The 25,874-nt window shown below is 44.7% G+C and overlaps 1 protein-coding gene across 3 annotated transcripts in view; it reads left to right on the top strand.

Moving 5' to 3' along the window:
• RGS6 (regulator of G protein signaling 6) overlaps window positions 1–25,874 on the top strand; it is a 184,133-nt gene that overhangs the window by 27,032 nt on the left and 131,227 nt on the right. The gene's annotated exons all lie outside the window — the stretch shown is intronic.

Raw genomic sequence — 25,874 nt, 5'->3', positions numbered from 1 at the left:
ATAAATAATAAATGGAATTGCACCAATGTGTATCTGAGGGCAGCCTTTGCCTCCATGGTGCATCTGGGAATGATGGGGTTAATTTTCATGCTTTCACTTCCAGATCTACAGTTGTCAACTTTGGTTGGATGAATTCCTGGAGATTTCATCATATGACATAACTTTTAATTAAAGATTAATCTTTAAATCCTGGAGACTCCAGGACAATCCTGGAGGGTTGGCAACATTATCCAGATCATGTTAGAAAACAAACAACTAGAACAACCCTTGCAGAAGGACAAAACTGGTTACTATGGGATCTCCCAGCATGGTTTATTTACTCAGAGCTCAGTCCTACATCTTTTCTTTGGCAACCCCCTCAGTGGAAGTTTTGCCTGGGTAGGGAGTTTCGAATTTTGGCCATAGTACATATTTTGTATAGTGCTCTAACTTTTGTGATGGAAAAGTGATATCTCTTTGACTCATCTTTACATTGTGTCACAGTATAGGAAAACAATTTATAGCCTGCAAAAAATCATGTAAATACGTTCTAGGGTCAGCTTGAAAAGCCCCAGCACTTCTGTCTTAAAGTGTGATAATTAACCCTCCTCATTAGCACTGATAATTGCACCACTCAGTGTCAGCATGGAGCCTCATCACAGCAATAGCAGCATGGATTTTTTAGCAATTAGGATTTTCTTTACATTATGTGCACTTTAAGTCTTGCCTGTACATTATTATGTACCTAGAGGTCCTCTTGTGCTAGTACTGTATACATACAGAATGAAAGGACAGTCCCTGCTCCAAAGAGCCTACAGTCTATTTAACAGTTTACAATTTAAGCCCCCAATCCTACAATTCAAAGCATGATGGCAGATTTCTGTGTATGCTCAGATCCCCCCTCACCTCCCTGGGGATCCACACAGGTATAGAAGTTTCCCTATGTGCAATAAATTGCAGGATCAGGGCTTAAGTAGTGATCACAGTACTATGAAAAATAACAAAGGACTATACCTAGTGAATAGGCAATTCCTGCCCCCAAAGAGCTTACAGTGTAGATAGCACTGTATTGCAAAAGTACTACAAAAATAATAAACAGCTGGATAGCTAGCTTACCAAAGTACTACATCAACACTGGGGGAGTCTAATGTCAGTGCTCTCATGGCTTATTTTATAAAACCTTCTGGTTAGATTCATAACATCATAAATCATCAGTTAATATCCTGCTCATTCACAACCTGACAGGCACTTCTCAGCAGCCAAGTATATGATCTGCAAAAGGATGGTGAGCACAAGAACTAGACAGGAGGAAACTTTGAAAAAAACAAAAACAAAAAACCCAATGTTGATAGGCAAAATTAAAGCTGGAGAATGCAAAGGATACAGCTCAACTATCCGCTTATTAAAGTCAAAGAATAAATACTGTTTTATCAGCTAAACTTACAAAATTTAAACAGTACCGGTAATGTGTTTCTGTAAAATGAAACACTGTGCCGTCAGCTTTTATTACTCTCTTACGCTTCACTAAAAGGGGTGCAAGAAATTTTGAAAAATCAAAACCTGTAAAAAAAAAAAAAAAAAAGAAGTTGTGTTCAATCAAGATTAATCTGAGAGGACTATGAACATTTTACTGGTTCTTATGAGTTCAGAAACACTGGGGCTGGAAAGAACCCAGCTGCTTTAAAGATAAAAAAATTATCATAACCTCCCATATTTCCTGGCAACGCTCTTGTCCTCAGCAATGTGATTTGGGAAATGCAAGTTATAATCCCCTTCTGCTTGAATTGATTTGTAGGTGAAAAGCTCTGAGAGGCAAAGGGTAGGGAAATTCTTATTATGCAAATTTTGTACTTGAAAACTACAATAAATGTATCTAAAACTTCCCATAAGGAGCTTGTTATGAAAGTGATCAAAAGAATTTATATAATGCTTTTCATCTTGAAAACCTTCAACATGTATTAACTAATTCTTGCACATCCACTGTGAGATAGTTAAGCATTCTTTAGTCCTTTTTACAGAAAGGGAAACTGATGGACAGAGAGATTAAGAACAACATTTGCAAATGAGGGTGTCTAATGTTAGGTACTTTAATCCATATTTACTGTAGGCATCTAAATAATTGGCCTGATTTTTCAGAAATGTGGATCATTCACAACTTCTATTAACTCTGAAAATGTGTTGTATTGAAAAAAGATTCAAAGTAATCATTTAGCTTCTCTGCAATGATCTTATCCTCTTTAATTTCTTCCTTAACTCCCTAGTAGGACAGCATCCTTTCTGCTTCTGAATTAATTTCTTGTTACTTACTTTTCAGTGTGTTGGCCGATTAAAATGATGTTATCACTGATTACAGTTCATTTATTTTCTACATTTTGCTTTATCCCATTAGTAGTTTCCTGAATGCTGATTGCATGGAGAGACCTATGGAACAAAGCATTGCTACAGGCATCTGCACAGACAGTTTATCACTTTGAATTAACAAGAACTGAGATGGCAGGGAAACATCACAGACAACACTGTTCCTCGGCTTTTTCTGTAGCCCTCCTTCTCTTCCTCTTCCCTGCAAAAGCCACTCTGAGAATGTTGGATACGGAGGGAGGCAGGAAAGGATTGCTCTATTATAGGTGGAACTGGTTAGTTAAGGTTGTCTAACTTTATGATAAGGCCCTGTTTTCAGCTGTGCATAACTTTGCCAAACTAACTGTTTGGGTCAAAACTTTCCATGCCAGGTGTCTGCTTCAAGCTGAATTATTTAGTAGTTTGAGCTAAAATGGTTCAAGTGTTTCCAAGAATGAGGTTAAAGAAAAATTTGTTTTGTCCATGTTAAAAAAAAAAAAATCTTATAACCATTTAGCTAAGAAGCTCTAGTGTCCCCTTGCTCTGGAGAAATAATTTTGAAATTTAGCAGGGAGCTGCCCAGGTATCAGGGAGGGGCCTTTTTCCATCCCTGTGAAAATTTGCCCAGGTTATAAACCTGCAAAAAATCTCAGTTCACATGCTTTAGACTGGACTGCTGGAAGAGAAGTGATGGTGTCACAGTTAAAGCAATTGATTGCTGTCCTGGAGAACTGGAGTCTATCCCTGACTCTATCACAGAGTTCTTATGTGATGTTGAGCAAATCACTTGAGGCAAAATTTTCACAGTTGGGTGTTCTTTGTTTTCTGGGTGCCCAACATGAGACACTTGGGGCTAAACTTGCAGAAGTGAAAAAGGCTCACAACTGCAGCTGAAGCGGACTTGGAGCTGTGCTTTGAACATACGAAGTGCTATAAAAAAAGGCTAAGCACTCTTAAAAAGTGATCAGGCCCTATGTACCCAAAATTAGTGGATACTTTTGACAATTTTGGCCTTAATCTCTGTTCCTCAGTTCCCCACATATAAACTGGGATTAATACCACGCCCTCATTTCACAGGGGTGTTGTGAAGATAAATGCATTAGTGCTTGTGAAGCAGTCAGATACTATTGTGAGAACACCATAGTAACACCCATGAGGAAATTAAGAATTCTGTCTTCAGTGCAGGGTTTGGATGGAGTGAGATAAATAAGGCCAGGGCTACTCACTCAATGTGGAAAATAAAAAGAAATATTGAATAACTAGCCATTCATTGAATGAGGCATGGGCCACGTGGAAAAAATAGTGTATGATCATATAGTTAAAGATTGTCTCGTAATGCACACACACCAGGGCAGCAAATTAAGGTTGCACAGGAAATTTTAACTCTGATTTTAACTCCTAATTTTTGAAAGCTTGATTTTGCAACATTAATGTTTAACGGAGGTGTGTGTGATGGTGGGGCGTTGTGTGTTTTGTGTTGTTTTTATGTAATACTTTTATATGAAGCAGAAGAATCACCTATTAGCATGACAGGAAGCAACATATTCAGTGGTCTTTTCAGGTAAATGGCACAAGGGCATTGTATAGGGATATAGCAACTAGAGGGCCAGATTACGTTCTCCGTATGATAAGCAACCTTTCAGAAGTGGTGTGCCAAGTCTTTATTTATTCACTCTAATTTAAGGTTTCTCATGCCAGTAATACATTTTAACGTTTTAGAAGGTCTCTTTCTATAAGTCTATAATATATAACTAAACTGTTGTTGTATGTAAAGTAAATAAGGTTTCTAAAATGTTTAAGAAGCTTCATTTAAAATTAAATTAAAATGCAGAGCCTCCCGGACTGGTGGGCAGGACCCGGGCAGTATGAGTGCCACTGACAATCAGCTCGCATGCTGCCTTCAGTACGTGTGCCATAGGTTGCCTACCCCTGGTCTATGGCTTTCTTTGAAGCTGTTTAATGGTATTCTCTAGGGGTACATCTACACTACAGGGGGGAGTCGATTTAAGATATGCAAATTCAGCTACGTGAATTCGACGTATCTCAGCCGACTTACCCCGTTGTGAGGACGGCGGCAAAATCGACTTCTGCGGCTTTCTGTCGGCGGCGCTTACTCCCACCTCTGCTGGTGGAGTAAGAGCGCCGATTCGGGGATCGATTGTCGCGTCCCGACGGGACGCGATAAATCGATCCCCGAGAGGTCGATTTCTACCCGCCGATTCAGGCGGGTAGTATAGACCTAGCCTAGGTGAGGTGAGATGCATTCTGAGAGGCAAAGCTTGCATCATTACACAAAGTGTAACATTTCCATGTGTCTTGTCTCTTCTGACCCAAAACTTGGGCAGCACAACACCCTTCTGCTGCTTCAGAGAACATGCCAACATAAATAAATGGATACGCTAATCAGATTATAGAGGGTTAACCTTGTCACTTATTGAATGTCCATTAAAGTGAATGACTAGGATGTTTGCCTTTCTCCTTGACTTGTTCTTGTCATTGACACCGGGCTCTGAAGCAAGATGGGCAGCACTTCTGCAAGAGTGGAAAAAATTCTCTCACAAAGAAGGGAAATGTCCCAGACCCAACTTGTACTGTAGGGTGTTGAAGCACATTCCTGCCGCAAAGGAGGTTAGAGGAGATAGCCTTGGAAGGGGAATGGAACTACCATGCACTGTAATCACGGGGAGGTGGGGAGGGAAGGGAAAATAACATGAACAGCAGAGATCTCAGAGAATGAGACCCATGAAAGACAGAGAACTGCCACGGGTGTAACTAGGATCCAGGCAGAGATTTCAAAGCTTCTTCAGTTTTGATATAGTTTAAATTAGTTTATAATGTAAAGGCTGCAATTTTAAATCTCTCAACATTCCAGTCTGTAATTTTGGTCTTTCCTTCCTATATGTTTATTTCACACAGCCAGCCACACGCAGAGTTTGGCTTTATACATCCTAAACAGATAGAGATTAACAGGATCCCTCGATCCAAAACATCCCTCTACCAGGCCTCCTCCCAAATGGGCTCCTCGAACCTCCCGGATCCCCTGGACAGACTCTTGGGGTATGTCTACACTGCAATTAAAAACCCACAGCTGCCCTGTGCCAACTGACTCTGACTTGCGGGGCTCAGGCTAAGGGTCTGTTGAACTGTGGTGTAGCTGTTTGGGCTCAGGTTGGAGCCTGGGCTCTAGGACCCAGCTGGGGGGAGGATCCCAGAGCTCAAGCCAGAACCTGAACATCTACATCACAATTAAACAGCCCCTTAGCCCGAGCCCCATGAGCCTAGATCAGCTGGCATGGGCCAGCCACAGGTGTCTAATCACAGTGTAGACATATCCTTGTTTTCTCACTGTTGAGTCAGGCTGGCTCAAATCACTCATATAGAATTCTGGGGGTCAATGCTCAGTCTCCTGATAATCCATAGGCTGACTCAGCATTCTCACACCCAACGGAAATAAAGCAAAGCATCACTGAAGAACAGCCAACGAGTGCTGAGGAATCCAACTGGCTGAAAGTGACCTAAGGAGTTACAATATCAGTTATACTATACTTAGGACAAACCAATACAGGCCCTTGACTGGTTGAACATTCTGACACCTGCTTTCAATGAGATGTTTGGCCACATTCTGATCTCAGTTACAGTAGTGTATATCAGGAGTAATTAAATTGATTTCAGTAGTTAGACTATGACTGATTTACATTGGTGTAACTGAGATCAGAGTCAGGTTTGCTGTCTGCAGAGACAGGCCTGAACCAAAACCCTAAATCTAAAATCTACAAACTTTGGAGGGGTTCAAAATCAGAATCTGGTACAGATTCAAATTTTGTGGATGACCCCCATCTGTATAATGGGCCAAACCAAAGCCCCAGAGGTAGCCCCCTCTCACAAGGCCAAAATCTGGGACAAATTTAAACAAGAGTTCAAATTTTCTGACTTGTGCCCACCTCTACACATCTCAGGAGATAGATTTTCCTCTCTGTCTTAGGTATTTATTTGGCCATATGGACATCTCAAGAATCTTTAACATATTTATCCTCACAATGCCACTGTGCAGTAGGGAAGTGCTATTATCCTAATTGTACAGATGGGAAACTGAGGCACAGAGAGGCTGAGAGACTCGCCCAGAGTTACACAAGAGTCTGCAGCAGAGCAGGGAATTGAAATTGGGTCTGCTAATGGCTAGGCTAGTGACCTAATCACTGGACCATCCTTCCTCTCCATTGTTCACTGGATGAACATGAGAGATGGAAAAGTTTACTTTGTGTTCATGCAGCCTCAGCAGCAGCACAGTTATCAGCATTTCCAAGAAATATGAGAAATAGGTTCCTTCTCCAAATGGTTAAGCACTGCAGATGGTTAAAGATGTATTTTTTTCCCCATCTACATTTTTAATAATGTTAGACTTGCTTTTCCACCCTCTCTAGCATTAAATTACACCAAAAAAATGACTGAAAGCAGCTTGTATAATTTATTAGCTTGGCCTTTAGCAATACACTAACATTTAGACACTGCCCTCATGCTGTCAAAATAATTCAGCAACAAAATGGCAAGGGAAGCAATTGAAACATTGCTGGAATCAGGCGGTTTCATATTTCATACTGACAAGCTTTAAACAAACAAAAATGTTCTGTCATGTAAATCATACCTTGATAGTTTTTCAATAGCTGATTTTCTTTTTAAAGGAGAAGGAAGAGCAGTAAAACATCAAGGGCCGGATACTTGATCGGGGTAACTCAACATAGCTCCACAATTATCTGATTCTCCACTACCTCACACCTTGTGTCGTCATTTACACTTCCACCAAGTGGGAACCAAACACTACCAAATCCAAATGCTTCACTCACACAGTAGTGTATTAAGATACTCTTTGTAAAGGTATGAACAAAAAAGTGCACAGTTCAAGGTAGAGGAGAAGCAGGCCCCAAGTGACCCAGCATTTGAAATTATTTGGTATAATATTTATTTACTAGAGATCTGACCCTGCAGTCTTTACATAAGCAAGGCTCTCATTGATTTCAGTAGGAATTCTGTCTGCACAAGCACTGAAGCATTAGACACTAAGAGCTCTGGCCATGATAAATCACTATATTTTGCTAGGAGGTCAAACAGTTCCACTATTACTGCATCAGCATTACCTGTGTATTGTTCTGGTGTAGATGCAGACTGAAGGATAACATCAGCTTTTCCACCATGAGAAGAACCCTCTCAGTCCTGACCCCCGTCTAGTATTCTCCTCTCAGATTGTAATGACAGCCGTGTGCAGTGCCTGAGTTCAGTAACACCAGTAATATGAACTGGGGAGTTCAGTACCTAACAGACCTAGATCTTTTACTCTTCCTTGTAGGTCTGCAAGAGTTGAAGTCTGAAACATCAATCATGAAAATAAAAGGGGCTGTACTGCATAACTCCCTGCCTTTTACCATCTCTTAGCAGCTAGAGCAGGGGTGGGCAAACTTTTTGGCCCGAGGGCCACATATGGGCATGGAAATTGTGTGGTGGGCCATGAATGATCACGAAATTGGGGGATGGGGTGTGAGAGGGGGTGAGGGCTCCAGCTGGGGGTGCAGTCTCTAGATTGAGGCCAGAAATGAGGAGTTCAGGGTGCAGGAGGGGGCTCCGGGCTGGGGCAGAGGGTTCATGTGTGTGGGGAGGGTGGGGGCTCCAGGGGTGGGGCTGGGGATGAGGGATTGGGGGGTGAAGGAGGGTGCTCTGGGCTGGGACTGAGGGGTTCAGAGGGTGGGAGAGGGATCAGGGCTGGGGATTGGGGCGTGGGAAGGGGTCAGGGGTGCAGGCTGTGGGCAACACTTACCTCAAGCAGTTCCGGAAGCAGCGGCATGTCCCCCCTCTGGCTCCTACATGGAGGTGCGGCCAGGAGGTTCTGCATGCTGCCCCGTCCACAGGCGCTGCCCCTGCAGCTCCCATTGGCTGTGGTTCCTGGCCAATGGGAGCTGTGGGGGTGGCACATGGGGTGGGGGCAACGTGTGGAGCCCTCTGGCTGCCCCTACACATAGGAGCCAGAGCGAGGACATGCCTCTGCTTCCGGGAGCCGTGTGGAGCCACAGCACACATGAAGCAGGGCAAGCCCCAGACCCTGCACCCCAGAGGGAGCTCGAGGGCTGGATTAAAACGTCTGAAGGGCCGGATGTGGCCCCTGGGCCGTAAATTTGCTCACCCCTGAGCTAGAGGCTCTAATCCTGCTAAAGCACCAATGTACTTGGGGTCATAGGGTATGTCTAGAATGCAATGCAAGTCTGGTCACAGAAACAGGCTTGAGCCCAGGCCCGCCTTCTCCATTTACACACAAATCTCTCAGACTTGGGCTCGGACCTAGGCTCCTAGGACCCTGCGAGGCTGGAAAGTCCCAAGCCCTAGTCAAACCATGATGCAGAGTTCAAGCCCTATTACTTTTCAGTTAGACACAGCCCTCTCCCTAACTCGGGGCCTGGAAGGCCATCAAAAGTATCCCACAATCCCATGGGCAAGCGACCTTTGTCTTCTCTATCCCAAGAATCTCCTGTCAACTCCAGTGAAAACAGAAATTTCTCCCCTTGACATATGGCAGCAGCTCAGTGAGTCAGCATTAACTCTTCCCAGGGCCGGCTCCAGGCACCAGCCTACCAAGCATGTGCTTGGGGTGGCACCTGGAGGGGGGCGGCGCTCCGGCCCGAGAACGGGGCGTGACTGGGCTCGCTGCCCTTTCCCCGGCACTCCGGCCGGCTGGGGAGAGCGGGGCCGCGGCCGGGCTCGCCGCCCTCCCACCAGCGCTCCGGCTGCCGGAAAGAGCGGAGCCGCGGCCGGGCTCACCGCCCTCCCCCCAGCGCTCCGGCCGGTTGGGGAGAGCGGGCCCACGGCCGGGCTTGCCGCCCTCCCCCCAGCGCTCTGGCTGGTCGGGGAGAGCGGGGCCGCCCTCCCCCGGCGTTCCGGCTGGCCGGGAAGAGCGGGGCCGCCCTCCCCCCGGTGCTCCGGCCGGCCGGGAAGAGCGGGGCCTCAGCTGGGCTCGGCACCCTCCCCTGCCGTGCTCCCCGCGGGGGGGCGGCGGGAGTTTCTTTTGCCTGGGGCGGCAAAAAAGCCAGAACCGGCCCTGACTCTTCCATTGTCTTTGATCACTGAGCTGAAAAAACATCAGCAGAGAGCTTTCTGTGTTTGCAATGGAGACTGGAACAAGCCTTCTGCAAAGCTCACCGCTTCATGGTCACACGAGCACTGCCAGATTTTGGAAAATCCCTGGTGAGAGGCCAGGAAAATTATGGACTTTATGAAGAGTACCAGAAATGGCCACGCAGCCCAAGAAATAGTGAAGTAGCTGGCAGCTTTGCAAATTTATTGGACTGGTGACCAGTGCAGGGAATGGATTAAGCAGCTCAACAGTGAGTACTGGAAAACCAGGGACCAGAACTGTACCTCAGGCAACTCACTGACATTGTGCCCGTTTTATGAAGCGTTTGATAGAGAAGAGGCATGCCGAGGGGCAAGAGAAAAGGTTCAGGCTGGCTGCATACTTGAAGACAGGGTTTCAGCAAGAGAGCAAGCACTGTAGTTACTGTAACAGGAATGGCAGCTAAGGGAGGAGGATAGAGGTCAGCAGAAAGAACTGTTTGAGCAGCTCATATCACTAATGATTGCAAGAGTGAGCCCCCTGCATGTTACCCTCTGTTGCAGTCCAGAAGCAACTTGGAAGACTCTTGGCTGGGTGGCCCATGAAGCCGGCTCCCATGAGTGGCTGGGTAGGGCAACCTACACAGACCTCCATACTGAACCCCTCCCCTATGGAGCCTCCACCCACCCACGGGGAAAAAAGGAAAAGGGGAACACGCGACCACGATATGCCACAGTAGGTTTCTGGCTTGTACATGGCTTCATTGGTTGTACTGGTTTATGCACCCTTTTTTCCTTGTAAGGTTCTGTTTTAGTGGTGTTTTGGTGTGGTTATGGCAGCTGGCCTGCCTGGGAATGGGTGAATATTGTACTTTTCTAATATATGTTTATAAATACAGTTTTTTATTTCATCAAGAAAGTTTATTGCTAGCATTGTCTATTCAAAATAGTAAATGTAAACACATGATCAGGAACAATTAGGAATTAGTATGCAAAGGCTATCCCTCAATGCAGTTATCTATAGCAGTGGCTCTCAACCTTTCCAGACTACTGTACCCATTTCAGGAGTCTGATTTGTCTTGCGTACCCCCAAGTTACACCTCACTTAAAAAACTACTTGCTTACAAAATCAGACATAAAAGTACAAACGGGTCACAGCACACTATTAACTGAAAAATTGCTTACTGTCTCATTTTTACCATACAATTATAAAATAAAGCAATTGGAATATAAATATTGTACTTACATTTCAACGTATATTACATGGACCAGTATTAAGAAGTTATTGTCTGTATGTACTGTACTGCACTGACTTCGCTAGTGCTTTTTATGTAGCCTGTTGTAAAACTAGGCAAATATCTAGATGAGTTGATATACCCACTGGAAGACTTCTGTATACCCCCAGGGGTACATGTACCCCTGCTTGACAACCACTGCTCTATAGCAATTCATACCTCAATCACTGCTCACATCAATCCATACAGTGAATACCACTCCCCTGGCCCCCATTTCATAAGTGGTCATGCCATTCATAAGTACATTGCATGGAACAAAACTCCCGGCCCCTTCCCCAACCACGGAACCCCTCTCCCCCGACATCAACGAGCCCTCCACCACAAGCACATTCATAGAGGTACCATTCCTCCTCCTCCATTGCGCCATGCAAGTCCACAATGTGGGAGCACAAAGCATCCCTGACTTCTGTTGCCTGGATACATCCTGAGGTAGGTGCACTTGCTGGCTGAATGTACTGGTTCAGCAGCCCCTCACTGTCATAGGTCCATTCAGGGGGAAATAGCTCACCTCTGGTTTCACAAAGATTGTGAAGAGCTCAGCAAGCCATAGTAATGCTGACAGCACTGATGACACTGGCATACAAACAGATCTGTAAACATCTTGAACAGGATTTGAATCTGCCAAAAGCACAGTCAACTACCATTCTGCACCCGAGAGTTTAATTAAACTGTCTTTCAGCAGGGCCTATGAGATCAGGCAAAAAGCCAAGGCAAAAGAAGGTATGCAGGGTTTCATAAGCCAAGGCAAAAGAAGGTATGCAGGGTTCCCTGGAACAATGGTGGACAGTAACTTCATTTATGATAATATCATGTGGTGGGAATAGTGTCCCAGCCTATCCATGAATGAAGACTGTCGATCGGCAAAAAATGTGGCATCATGAACTTACCCGTACAGCCCATGCTGACATTCACAAATCACTCTCTGTTGTCCACAAGGGCCTGCATAACAATGGTGTAATACCCTTTGCAGTTTATGTAGTCATTTGCTCCTTGAGGAGGGCAAACAAATCCCATCAATGGCTCCAGCACAGTTTCATAGACTATCAGGATTGGAAGGGACCTGAGGAGGTCATCTAGTCCAACCCTCTGCTCAAAGCAGGACCAATCCCTAACTAATTCCCCAAATGGCCCCCTCAAGGATTGAACTCACAACCCTGGGTTTAGCAGGCCAATGCGCAAACCACTGAGCTACCCCTCCCCCCATTCTCTCAAAGCCAGCAATTACTTCAGGAATAACTTTTATGCCTGCTACCTTGGGCTAAACCACATGCCTGATTGCCTCAGAAACTTCAATTTTCTCACCCCAAATTTGTTTGCAATGAAACTGAAGCATCTGAGATAGCCAGCTTCCAGACAGCTATAGCAACCTGTGTCTGAACCAGCAAAGATGGCCTTGTGTGTGTGTGTCAATGCTGAAGGGTCAGGGCAAGCTGCTCACAAAGCTCCAGAAATGTAGTTTTCTTCATGTGAAAGTTCTGGACTCACTGGTGGTCATCTCAGGTCTGCATGATGATGTGATCCCACCAGTCTGTGCTTGCAGTCCTGCTCCAGAAGTGCCGGTCTATGTAGGGGGACATCAGCGGCTATAATGACTGTCCTGAGCATTATGGTCTGCCATTCCTGGGTACTCCTCCTCCCGCTCCATCATAAGCTATATTAGATGCCTTTGGTGGGCCATAAAATACCACCGAAAAATCTACCAGTGCCCCATCGAAGCTCTGTTCATTCCCTGACACAGGAGTAAAAGCAAAAGCAATATAAGTTCTTGAAAAATCACCTCCTCCATGTTGCTAGCTCTAGTAGCTGGGAGGACACAGAGCAAAAAGACAGCTCAGCAGGCTGTGTTGGTGGGCAGTTCAACCTTCCTTTAACATGCAGGGTGGACAGTCAAGTTTCCTCATAGTGCACCAAGGTCAAAGGGCTAGAGCAGCCATTGAGGCAGGATCAAATAAACCTAGACCCTCCTTCCCTGACAGGTGTTTGTCTAACCTGTTCTTAAAAACCTCCAGTAATGGGGATTCCACAACCTCCCTTGTAACCTATTCCAGAGTTTAACTATCCTTTTAGTTTAAAGGATATCCTTTCGCGTCTCACTGAAGCAAAACGGCACACCAGAGAAAATAACTTAGTATTGAATTACTGAATCACCTTAACGCTGCTACACTGGCTACAACACGGCTCCAGCTGATTTGGTGTGCAAACACCTTTTCTTCCACCACCAGGGCCGTCCCTAGGAGGATGCCCTGCGAGGGACAAATTAGCCCGGACCACCCCCCATGTACAGTGTGGCTCCTGCTCACTCTGCCCTTCATGCCACCCAACTTCCCCTGTCTAACAAGGACAGGGGTCCGAGCTGCCACCTGTGCGCCTGGAGTCCCAGCTGCTGCCCTGCCCACCGTGGGGCTCAGGCTGCTGGCCCCACGCCTGGGTCTGGGCTGCCAGCTCCGCACTCCGCAGGGCTCGGGCTGCTGGACCCCACTGACTGCTGGGGCTTGGGCTGCCGACCCCATGGAGGCAGGGCTCGGGCTGCTAGTCCCAACTGCCCAGCCCCGCTCTCCATGGGGCTCGGGCTGCTGGTCCCCCCTACTGAACGGGGCTCCGCTGCTTGCTCAGCGCTCCATGGGGCTCAGGCTATCTGCCCTGTAACCAGGTCCTCGGGCCATCATTAGGGAAATTTTTCTGACAAACCCCCTGCTCTAGCGAAAATCTCACCACTGCTGAATAAAGTGGAACAATTACTTCCCGTGTCTTACATACAACCCTCCTATTACTACATCCTAGAATGATATTTGCCTTTTTTCCAACTGTTGGTTCATATTCAATTTGTGATCCACTCTAACCCTCAGGGTTTTTTCCAGCAATACTGCCGTCTAGCCACTTATTCTGCATTTTCTCTTTGTGCATTTGATTTTTTCCTCCTAAGTGTACTACTTTATATTTGTCTTTATTGAATTTCTTCTTGTTGACTTCAGACCAATTCTCCAATTTATCAAGTTCCTTTTTGAATTCTAATCCTGTCTTCCAAAAAGCTTGCAACACCTTCAAGCTTGGTATTTTCTGAAAATTTTAGATACATACTCTCCAACCCATTATCCAAGTCATTAATGAAAATAAAGTAGTACAAAACCCAGGTCACACCCCTCTCAGACCCCACTATATACATTCTGCCATTCTGACAGTGAGTCGTTGATAATTGCTCTTCGCATATGGCTTTCAAACCAGTTGTGTACCCACGTTACAGTGGTTTCATCTAGCCCACATTTCCCTAGTTGGTTATGAGTGTCATGTATGACTGTGGCAAAAGCCGTGCTAAAATTAAGATATATCACGTCTATTACTTCCCTCCTATCAACTAGGTCAGTAAGTCTGTCAAAGAATTAAGTTGGTTTGGCATGATTTGTGTGACACAGAGGCCTATTGGTGAGAACTGGCAATGGGTCACTTTTCTGTAACAGTAATTCCTAGCAGACCCAACAAACTCACTGCACCCAACAATTGGCTAAATGCTATGTAAGCAAAGAGGGTCAAGTGAGGTTCTAATAAAAGCTTATGTCATATTGATCCTCATAATTGTTGTGAGATGTATGTATGAATGATATTTAAGGAGGTATGTACCGCTACAGCGACACTACAATTTAAGTCAACATAATTTATGGTGCTCAGGGGTGCGAATTAGTGACCCCAAGTGACATAATTGATGCCAATTTAAGCACTGGTGTGGACAGCACTATGTCGGCAGGAGAGCTGCTGCCGCTTGTTGAGGGTGGATTAATTAAGTCGACAGGAGAGCTCTCCCGTTGATTTAGAGTGGCTACACTAGAGCACTTACAGCAGTGCCGCTGCAAGCTCTCTAGTGTAGCCATAGCCTATATATACCGGAAAACATTTTTTAAAGTCTGAATCAAAGCAGGGCTGACAAGCAGCCTGACCAGAAAAAGGATGTATATTCATCTGTCTTCCTTGGTTCACATGTAAAATAGGCTTTGGAAGCCAAGACAAAGGAAGTCCATTTGCATACAAAATCAACCTGAGGATGTGAAGGCAACATGAAGCCAACACTCCAGGGAATAAACCATGGGGGTCATCTTGGGGACAAATCAATTACTTTGGGGAATCAAAGAGGAAGGGAAAAAAACACACCTCCCCCCTTCATCCTTTTCTGAGGAAGCAAAAAGATAGTTCTTTTTGCATTCATGAAAAAGGGATCCCAGGCATGTCAGTTGGAGATGCTCAGAGATTGCTTTAGGTGAGAAACTCATTTAGACGAGTGTTTAGTCTGTTAAAATTAAGTTTAGACTCTAGGAAGAGGGTTATATTTCTTGTTTTATATGTAACCATTTCTGCTTCCATTTTTTAACCTTACTCACTATCTCTTAAATTGTAACCTTTAATAATAAATATATGATTGTTTTCATTATATTATATAAGGGCTGGGATGTTATTTTGGGCACATCCTAAGTCACATCGAACAAGCTCATGTGTGCACTGTTCCTTTAGGGACAGTTTACAGGGTAATTTCTGTGAATGTCTGGTGGTTGAGGGCTGCAGTGGAATGCCTCAAGGGGGTTCAGAGATTGGGGTGCATGTGTTAACCTGCAAGGCAAAGTAAGGGCTGGCAGAGCCCCGAGGAGATTGTTTGGGTGGCTAATAGACTGGTGGGATCAGGGAGATGACACCCAGTTAAGCATAAGCAGATCTTCTTTTTGCTGGAGATAGGGGAGTAACAAGATGACTCAGCCCTGAGCACCCTAAAAAAGTATCTTTACAGGTATCAAAATTAGGCTGACTGGGCTATAATTCCCCAAGTCCTCTTTGTTCTCCTTTTTAAAGATAGGTACTATGTTTGCCTTTCCCCAGTCCTCTTGGACCTCACCCGTCCTCCATGCATCCTTGGAGATCATCATTAATGTTTCCAAATTTGCTTTAGCTGGTTCCTTAAGTTCCCTTAGGTGTATTTCAACAGGCCCTGCTAACTTGAATACATCTAACTCACCAAAATATTCTTCAACTGGTTCTTTCCCTATTCTGGCTTGTGTTTCTTCCCCCTTGTTGTTAATATTAATCATGTTAAGCATCTGGTCACAATTAGCCTTTTCAGTGAAGACTGAAGCAAATAAGCATTAAACAACTCAATCTTTTTGGTGTTGTCCATCATTAGCTCTCCTTAGGAATCCTATTTGGGGCTCTGCATGGGTGTAAGAGTCCAGGTGAACAGATCCCTTTGCAGGATCAAGACCATAGATAATTTCTTCACCAATGATGGCTCTCTGTATGAGACACATTTATTAAATTATTACCATTTGTTGCCTGTTGTAAAGGTGCTTGGCACTGTCCAGAACAAAGGGGAGACATGGGCCCTACTACATGGAGCTTTCACTTCCAAGAGGTTTTTAGAGTTAGGATTCAACATTTAAACCTATTCCACATCCAGCACAGCATTTAGCATACATGCTTTGTTTTTTTACATTTTTATGTTCAGTCATCTGGCATGGAGTTGTGTCCACATAAATGAGGGTAGAATATGTCCCTATGTAAGGCGGAAATTTTGTTAACCCAACAACATGCCTAAACCTCTGCCCACAACTGGAATACCAATTGTTATGCTTATTGCTGAAAGCAGCTAGAAAGGCCTTTCTGAAACTTTAGCACAACTAACAGACTAGGAGGACGTGAGTGACCACGAGGAGTAAACATGACCCTGTGCCTTCCTGACTTGATTTGTTTCTGAAGCATGCCGTTTTGCAAAATGGAAAATCTGGCAACAGTTTGCTATTGCTATGTGAAATACAGCTGATTAACTCCACACTTAATTTAGCTTCTGCTCAGCAGTTTTTTTTTTTTTTTTTTTTTTATGAACAAGCTATGCAATACTAACAAATTGGGTATAAAAAGAGGAAGAAATCTGAGCTCGATGGACACTTGAACACCTCCAGTTCCCCTGCAGATGGAGGGCCGACCACTGGACATCTACAGTTAGCCTCTCAAGACCTCCTCAAGCCCTTGTTTAAATATGAATCTGGGGGTAATTTGGGGTGATCTACTAACCTGTTGCAGACATGTGTAAGTGCTGGAGACTAAAGTTGCTTGCATCAACTATCCATCGTCTGGATGGACATGTTCCCATTTGATTTACTTCCTGCCGCCACCTTGCAAAGAGTAAAGTTACCAAGAGCTTTGCGTTCAGCAAAACCCTGGGTAACACCTAAATACAGAAGTCCAATCCTTTCAACAAAGCAGTTAAGAACATGCTCAATTTTAAGAACATGTTTTAGTCCCATTGACTTCATTTGGACTGAAGTATGTGCTTAAGTGCTTTGCTGAACAGGGATGGACTTAAGCACATGGTTAAATGCTTTGGTCAACTGGGGGCAAAGATAGGAAGAAACTGGGTAAATTAAGAAAAATGTTTATTTCCATTTATTCATTGCTGTCGTTATTGCTAGAGTTTTACCATTGGCGGAGACAGTACCACATGATCCCACAATCTAAAAAAGAGATGCCCCATGCAACGAAAATGCCATCAAATTTAGGACAAAAACAAAACACACACAGGCTACAACATTTTAGTTTGAAGAGGAAAGTGTTGATCTTTGGATTGAAAAAAAAAAAATGCTCTCCAGTGGTATATTGTGCCTAGCACAGCAACGCAACCTCTGCAAGTGGATTTTCCTCAGACATTTAATACAGTAGATTCAGGACTCAAATGCTGCTTAGAATGTGAACGTCTGTTCTCACTTTCAGGTGACATTGTAAATAAGAAGTGAGCAGCATTATCTCCTGGAAATGTAAACAAACTTGTTTCTCTCAGCAACTGCCGAACAGGTAGGACTGAATGGACTTGTAGGCTCTAAAGTTTTACATTGTTTTGTTTTTGAGTGCAGTTACATAAAAAAAAAATTTACATTTATAAGCTGCGCTTTCACAATAAAGAGACTGCACGACGGTACTTGAATGAGGCAAATTGAAAAATACTATTTCTTTTACCATTTTTACAGAGCAAATATTTGTAATAAAAATATAAAGTGAGTACTGTACACTGTATTCTGTGTTGTAATTAAAATCAATATATTTGAAAATGTAGAAACACATCCAAACTATTTGATAAATTTCAATTAGTATTCTATTGTTTAACAGTGCGATTAAAACTGTGATTAATCGCGATTAATTTTTTTAATGATTAATGTTTTGAGTTAATCTCGTGAATTAACTGCGATTAATCAACAGCCCTAGTCTATAGGCATTTTGCCTGTGTTAAGCTCAGACCTAAGATACAAACATGCACATAAGAATTCTGCTTTCATTGCCAGCCTAGTATATAAAAACATACAAATATATTATGATGAACAATAGGATATACATCCAGCTCTTTACTGACATTTCCACAATCTTCCTGTCTCCTAGGCTCACAACTTTGGTGTAACCTCTGACTGCCATCACTGCTTCTCTCCTCATATCCAGTCTTTAGGTCCTGTTGCTTTTTCCTCTTCATTGATACCAGGGTCCTCCATTTCCTCACTGTGTCCACTGCTAAAATTCTTGTCCAAGTTTTGGTTATGTCTCTCCTTGCTGACTATACCCTTCTCCTTTCTGTCACCTTTCTCCCTCCAATCTGACACTGCTAAAGTCATCTTCTCTTGTCATGTCACTTCCTTCTTCAAATCCCTCCATTAGCTATCACATTAAATTCATACTTCTTGTCTCTATCATCTAACAAAGTCCTACATAATCTTGCTACCACTCATCCTCTGATTTCGTTCCCTCACACTCTGTTCTTGCCCAGTACTTTGTCTTAATTGCTCCCTTAGTCTGCTCCTCCTCTCTCAGCCTCATTTCTTCTCTTGTGCACTCCTACACTTGGAATACTCTCCCAACTGCTGTCCGCAAAGTGCCCTCTCCTTCACATTACTCTTTAAGGAACACCTATTCGAGCAACGCCTCCTACCTTCTTCTGAGTCATAACCCTCACTTCCTACCTCGTCCAAATTATTGCCCAGCATCTTGTCCTGTGTATCTTATGCTGTTAGCCTGCTCAGTCTGCATTGTTAAGGTGCTGGGCACATTTACAATGCCATAGAAATTATTAATAATAAACAACAAACAATTGGGTAGCAATTATAATCAAGGAGCAAGTACAAAACAGGTAAGAAATTATTTGCTCTTTCGTAAGCTTGACCGATTTTGCAGGATTGGGAGCAGTAAGAAATGCAGTGAAAAAAATCAATTAACTTATTTTAAATACATAAGCAATAGAATGCATTTACTGCCCTATGGCATCAAGCTCCAAATCTGCTTTACAAAATAATCTATAAAATTGAGAAGAGTTCAGGAAAGCGGAAAACAGATGCAAACAAATACTCCTGCAGTTTAAACAGTCTTTGTGGTGCCAACAGAATCTGTAGGTTGCAGCTGCAGACAGCATCTACAGTTTAGGATTACCATATGTCCAGATTTTCCCAGACATGTCCGGCTTTTTGGGCCTCAAATCCCCATCCGGGAGGAAATCCCAAAAAGCTGGACATGGCCGGGAAAATAGGGAGGGAGGGCCCGGCGGTGCTCGGCTGGGGGCCGGCGCTGCTGGGGCTGGCAGTGCTCGGCCGGGGCTGCTGGGGCCGGGCCGGGGGTGATTGGCCGGGGGCCGGGGCCAGCGGTGCGGGGCCGGAGGTGCTCAGCTGGGGCTAGCGGTGCTCAGCCGGGGGGCGGAGGGGGCGGCGGTGCTCGGCCGGGGGCGGCGGTGCTCAAGCCGAGCCGGGCGGGAGACGCCGGGGCCAGAGCCTCTTGGCCTGGGCTGGCCTGCCGCCAGAGGGAGCCACTCGGCCAGACTGGGCCGCACCACGCCCCGCCCCAGCCCCAACTTACCTGCTGCCTCCCTGTTTCAGGCTTCCTGCGAACATTTGATTCGCAGGGGGCGGGGGAGGGGGCGGAGTGTTCAGGGAAGGGGGCAGAGTTGGGGAGGGGACTTTGGGGAAGTGGTGGAGTTGGGGCGGGGCCGGGGCCCCGTGAAGTGTCCTCCTTTTTTAAAATTAAAATATGGTAGCCCTACTACAGCTAAAAGACTCAAAGTGATTTTTTTCCACCTAAGAAAACACTGAGCTTAACTAGCAAAATATATTCCTTCTTTCTGACAGGTTTACAGTCAACATTTTATTAAGATCCTTTACAGGCAATATGAATCTGGATCTGGAAAACAGAATTTGTGCTTAGCTTTCAAAGCAAACACTAAAGACTGCATTTGGTGACAGCGTTGAATCTGTAATAGGCTCAACAAGAGACTGAATCTTGTGCCTTATTCTGAATCAGTCATCAACATTTTTTCAAACCTCTCTCTTCTGTACACGCAAGCACAGGGCATAGCCTTGATAAAACAGTTTATTCTGCAACAAACTAAGTGCCAGCCTTGTTCAGGGCAACTTGCCAAAAAGCAACCTCCTACAATACCTATGAATATGTTGGCAATATCCTTGCTCACTATGTTGCCCATTGCTGTTGTCAGGGCCGGCTCCAGGTTTTTTGCCGCCCCCTTGAAACGTGCCGCCCGCAAAGGACCAGAATGCCGCCCCTTGAAAAGGGCCGCCCCGAGCACATGCTTGGAATGCTGGTGCCTAGAGCCAGCCCTGGCTGTTGTCCTGTTTTCAGTCTGCAGAATGATCCACAGCCCAAGGTTCAGCAGCCTACTTGGTTGGTTTGTTTTTGGTTCCTCAAGAGGCTCTACTGTAAGCAATGTAAGTGTCACCACTGATTGCTGATGAAGGCCAATTTTCTAGTTTATTGTATAAATAGTGGTGTCAGACACATCAACTGTTATGTACTCAGTGAGTGGAACTGTGTTCTCATTGCCCCAAATTATGCCAATGCAATGCCAATCTGCCCCAACAGTGTTTCTTAGCATGCACAATTCTGCTGTGTCAATTGATATTTCTAGCAAAACAAAAGATACATTTTATTTTCTCACAAATAAAAAAACAAACATCACTTAATCCAAAGGCTATTTTAGCCAACTCAATTTTTTCTAATAAGGCTTTAGGATTTTTTCTCAACCATTTAAAGCGAAGAAATGGTACATTAATGCATCTCTGGAGCCTTTCAAGAGATTCTAGAAACTAGAGTTGAGTGAGTACTTCAGAATCCTCCTACAACATTCACACAAATAAAGCGTTGACTTTGTTCCACCTCAGCCCACATCTCTTTTGTGTTTACTTTCCACTAAAAATAATAATGGTTTAATATTTAGATTGCAGTAGCACGCAGAGGCCCAATAAGGCTCTGTAAAAAACACAAATGAAGACACAGTCCCTGCTCTAAGTTGCATTATAGTCTAAGAAGTTACTGGCAGGAATGTTTACAGGAATGGCTACATTTAGATGGGTATTAGTGGAAAGCAAATTTTGTATTCATAGACGCAAATATTCACACTGGAAACCAGTTTCTAAGCATTACATGCATCCAATCAGGGAACAGAAACGATGCCACATGATCTTTGGGGCCATCAAAGCTGACCAAAACAACTCAATTTTCTAATCTGGAATACAGCAAGCTGTTGGTGATCAGTCTGCAGATCAATCATTATTTGCCTATAAGTTATTTGAATAATTAATAACTTCATTAAACTGTACAGGGACCATTTGGGAACAGAAAAAGATCAAAAATTATTTGCTGCAAATTATACAGTCCATGCTTGTCAATATATGCTTCAGTCAGAAAAATAAGAGTTAGAAAAAAAGCAAACATGATTCTGGGATGTATTAACAGGTGTGTTGTGAACAAGACACGAGAAGCCATTCTTCCGATCTACTCTGCTCTGGTTAGGCCTCAGCTGGAGTATTGTGTCCAGTTCTGTCTTAATTAATGTCTGTGGACCTTAGTTCACAGCCTAAATACACCACACAATCTGGTGCGATTATCAGATTAGATATCAATGTAGCAGGTCAGAGTTAAGTGGATAAGCAGAGCTGGGAGAAGGGCGCCAAAACTGGAATAGGAATGAGATGACAGGGTCAAGATAGAGGTTCATCTAATGGTGGAGGTCCAGGATAAATAACGATAGTAGAGCTAGGGATGAGGTGGGCTGGTGCTTTGAATTTCTTACCCTGCCTACCCGGTGCATTGATCTAGCTGATTAGACCTTTACTCTCAGGAACACTGTTTCACTCAGGAAACTGTAGGGGAGGAAATACAGAAGCATTTACATGTAGTGAATGGTACAGAAGGGCCTAAAACCCTAGAGCCAAACATTCTTCTCTATCTGGAACTTTGGCAAAGTTCAGGATACATATTTTTCCAGTGAGGCCTCTCTCTAGTGAACAGAAGTGGAGTAGCAGCAGCATGGAAGGGGTGGAGGAGGAATGAATGTACCCAAATGTCAGAAGAAACCTGTCATCACTACTCTGTTTTGACAGAGTGCGGCACTAATCCCTTTATCAACTGGTTATAAATGAAATACCATACAAGCTGCAATTCAAGTGCAGCACTGCTGCAGAAGTATGAATCAACTGTGCCTGAGGCAAGGAACTTTCACTGAGCCATCTGTGCTCATCAGGCAAAGTCAGTGCTCTCATTTAAAATATAAATACATTTCTCTTTGTTTTGTCTTTTTCTTTCTCCTGGAGCTTCCCCTCATCTTCCTCTATGCCCTTCCTCTCCAAACTTTGCTCACTCTTCATTGCTAAAACTCCTTTTGAGGTTAGTCGGGAGTGTTATTATGCAGAATACCTGCTGTAATGAACACTCCAGTAAAAAATAGCAAGCTGTCTGAAAACTGGGACTGCTTCGTGGGCCATCAACTAGAAAGGGATGTTTCTTGCTTGCTGTACAATATTAGACTCGTGGCAGATTTTTTTCCCCTCAGCTCAGCAGCACCTCCAAGCAAAAGCATCATTAGACTAGAGCTCAATTACTTGCCACAAGGTGGTGTTGCTATCCATGAATTACAGAGCAAAGGCCTCTTCAGCAGCTATGGTATCTTTTCTGAATGTAGATTACAGGCTGAATGGACATATTGATTTTGAATTTCTTTTAAATTAGCACTCATTAGCCCCCTCCCAATACTGCTTAACATCTTAGCTTTATAGCTATTGATCTGAAATCCATCTAACATCAATTTACAGAAATGTAGAGAAGGGAGAAAAGACCATTGACACTGAGTCACAGCAGAGCCTTTCTTGCAAGGGCTGTGCTTGATTTAAAAATGTGACTCACTGTAAAATCAAAAACGTAAAACACACAGTCCTGAGAGAAGGGCCTGGGGCAGGAAACAGAATAGAAACCAAAAAAAAAAAAAAAAAAAAAGATAGAATGAGAAGAGGAAAGGGAGAAGGACAAAGAGGAGAGCTCACCCATGGAGTAAAAGAGAAACAATAGAATGAAAGCAGTATATATAGTCAGTGACATGGTAGAATGCCTGAGTTGAATCCCAAGAGGCAATGGCGAGGGGAGAGTGAGTGAAGGTTCTGATGAGTTTGATTATTTCACTTCCTTCTTGTAAACGAAAGGAAGAACACACAGGAGGAATATACCTTGGTCACTGTGATGTTGGTTTTTTTGTATTGAGCCATTGGCTTTCAGTACAAAAGTTCCAAAAGAAAGATCTTGTCATACTGGGGTTGCTTGCTCTGTAATTGACTGGGGTGTAAGTCAGTTAAGAATCTGCACTCATTATGAGTGTATCTATATATAGCATCCATTCTCAGGCCCTGATCTGGACTACTCCCATGCATAATGTTAAGCACATGCAAAAATGTTTGCAGGATCTGGGCCTCAGGTTACTGCATGTCTTCTATCCTTGAGATGCCAAGAATTTCTGTGAATCTGCTTATTTTTATCAAGAAGACTAACAAGGACATTTGCTTCTGAGGATCTAAGACGCAAGAGGTGAAATCTGCATTATGCAGTACACCACTAGTACTGACAAAATATAAAAATGTAAAAAACAAAATAAATTTCAAAACAAAAATTTTCTCAAACTGATTTTTTTTTAAATTCCAATTCATGGGAAATTTCAGAAATACTTGTTTTTGTTCCAATTTGGACCAAAACCAAAACGTTCAAATCTCAATTTCTCATGATTCAGAAATACCAAATCTTGAGCAGCTCCAGAAATGAGTGGAAAACATGTCAGGAAACAGAACATGCATGTAAAGAAAATATCAGAGAGAAAAATATATGGATTTCCAAACGAATGACATTTAGAGCTATGTTGATCTCAGCTCGCACAGGGCTCTGCTGCCAATCTTAGGTTTATTATTAGAAGTTATTTCCCTTCATCAGCCCTGTATTTTTATAGCATCAGCCTGGAAATCACATCTCAGTTCTTTCTCCTCCAGACCTTTAATTTCTGCCAAGTCTTCCATATTTCACAGGAGAAGCCTGCAATTTGGTGCCACCCTCTGCTTTTAAGGGATGCGTTCTCCAACTGCTGCCTGGGTGTATGGACACAAATTACATTTGTGAATGCTAAGAGGGACATATTTTTCCCTTCAATATGTGAACAGGCTTTCCATTAAAATCCAGAAAAGACCGTTGTGCACACCTGAATGAAGAGTTTGGCCTTAATTAATGAATACATGCACTAGGTTTCTTGCAGTTGTGAAGGGTGGTGCACATGGAACCTGTAAAATGTATAAGTACTAAGAAACCAGTTGCTGAACTCATAATGACCTGTTGGTTCATTGCTGACCTTTTATTCTCCCTTTCATAAGTTTCCTCTACTGCAGGGTTACCATTCGTCTGGATTTTCCTGGACATGTCCGGCTTTTTGGGTTAAAAATAGTATCTGGGGGGAAATTTGTAAATAGCTAAAAATGTCCGGGATTTCCCCTCCATGCAGAGCACGGCGCGGCTGCAGGAAATTCAGCCACTCGCATGGGGCTCCGGCAGCCAGAGCCCTTCCCCCGCAGCTTCAGATCATTGGCCAGGCTGGACTCCAGCAGCTGTAGAGCTACTCCCCCCTCCCTCCCTTCTCCTTCTCCCCTGCTGCCCAGCGCCCTGCTCCAGCAGCACCGTGCGGGGGCAGGGACCGGTTGTGTGTTGCATTGGGGAGTGCAGCCACGTGTCGGGCTCTGCTTGGAGCCCAACACCCTGTTCTGAGCAGCAGGGTAAGGGGGCCAGGGGGCTGGAGAAGGGGCAGGGGGTTTCTGGAGGGGGCAGTCAAGGGACAGAGAGTGGAGGGGGTTGGATGGGTCAGGGGTTCGGGGGGGGGGCAGTCAGGGGGCGTGGGTGTGGAGAGGGAACGAGGCAGGCAGGGAGCAGAGGGGGTTGGATGGGTTGGGAGTTCTGGGGGTCCTGTCAGGGGGTGGGGAGCGGTTGGATAGGGCGTGGGAGTCCCGGGGGTCTGTCTGGGGGTGGGGGTGTGAATATGGGGCAGGGGTGTGGATAAGGGTTGGGCAGTCGGAACAGGTAGGATTCTAGGGGGGCAGTTAGGGTGGGGGTTCTCAGGAGGGGGCAGTCAGGGGACAAGAAGCAGGGAGGCTTAGATAGGGGGTAGGGTCCCTAGGGGGCAGTTAGTGGCAGGGGTCCCAGGAGGGGGCAGTCAGGGGACAAGGAGTGGGGGGGAGTGTTGGGGGTTCTGAGGGAGGCAGTCAGGGGGCGGGAAGTGGGAGGGAGTGGATGGGGCGGGGCTAGAGCAGGGATCTCTCTCCCCTCCCCCCAGTGTCCTCTTTTTTGATTGTGGAAATATGGTAACCCTACTCTACTGTTTCCCAGTATTATGTACCAGTGACAGTTACAGTTAAGGGCTTGTCTACACAGCGTGGCAACGCACTTGCGAGGGGTGCAATTTCTAAAGCGCACCAATGTGTTGTGCACTAACTGGCCTGCACAGACTCTGGTGGCAAAAAATCAAAGTTCCCTAGTTGCGTTAACATAGTGCTGTTTGAAACAGCATGATGCTAATGCACAATAAGGAATGTTTAGCTCCTGCCAGTGGGGCTTACATAGGCCAGTTAGTGCACAGCACCGCACACTTTAGAAGTCGCGCTCCTCTAGTGTGCATTGCTGCACCTTGTAAACAAGCCCTATGGAAGTTAAACAGTTTCCACTCCAGTAGGGTTACCATACGTCCGGATTTTCCCGGACATGTCCGGCTTTTGGGGGCTCAAATCCCCGTCCGGGGGGAAATCCCCAAAAGCCGGGCATGTCCGGGAAAATCGGGAGGGCTCGGCCGAGCACCACCGAGCCCTC

Source organism: Trachemys scripta, chromosome 4, assembly GCF_013100865.1.
Source record: "Trachemys scripta elegans isolate TJP31775 chromosome 4, CAS_Tse_1.0, whole genome shotgun sequence".
Classification (NCBI taxonomy): Eukaryota; Metazoa; Chordata; order Testudines; family Emydidae; genus Trachemys; species Trachemys scripta.
Note: the sequence above shows the minus strand (reverse complement) of the source record. Positions and strands in the feature narration are given on the sequence as shown.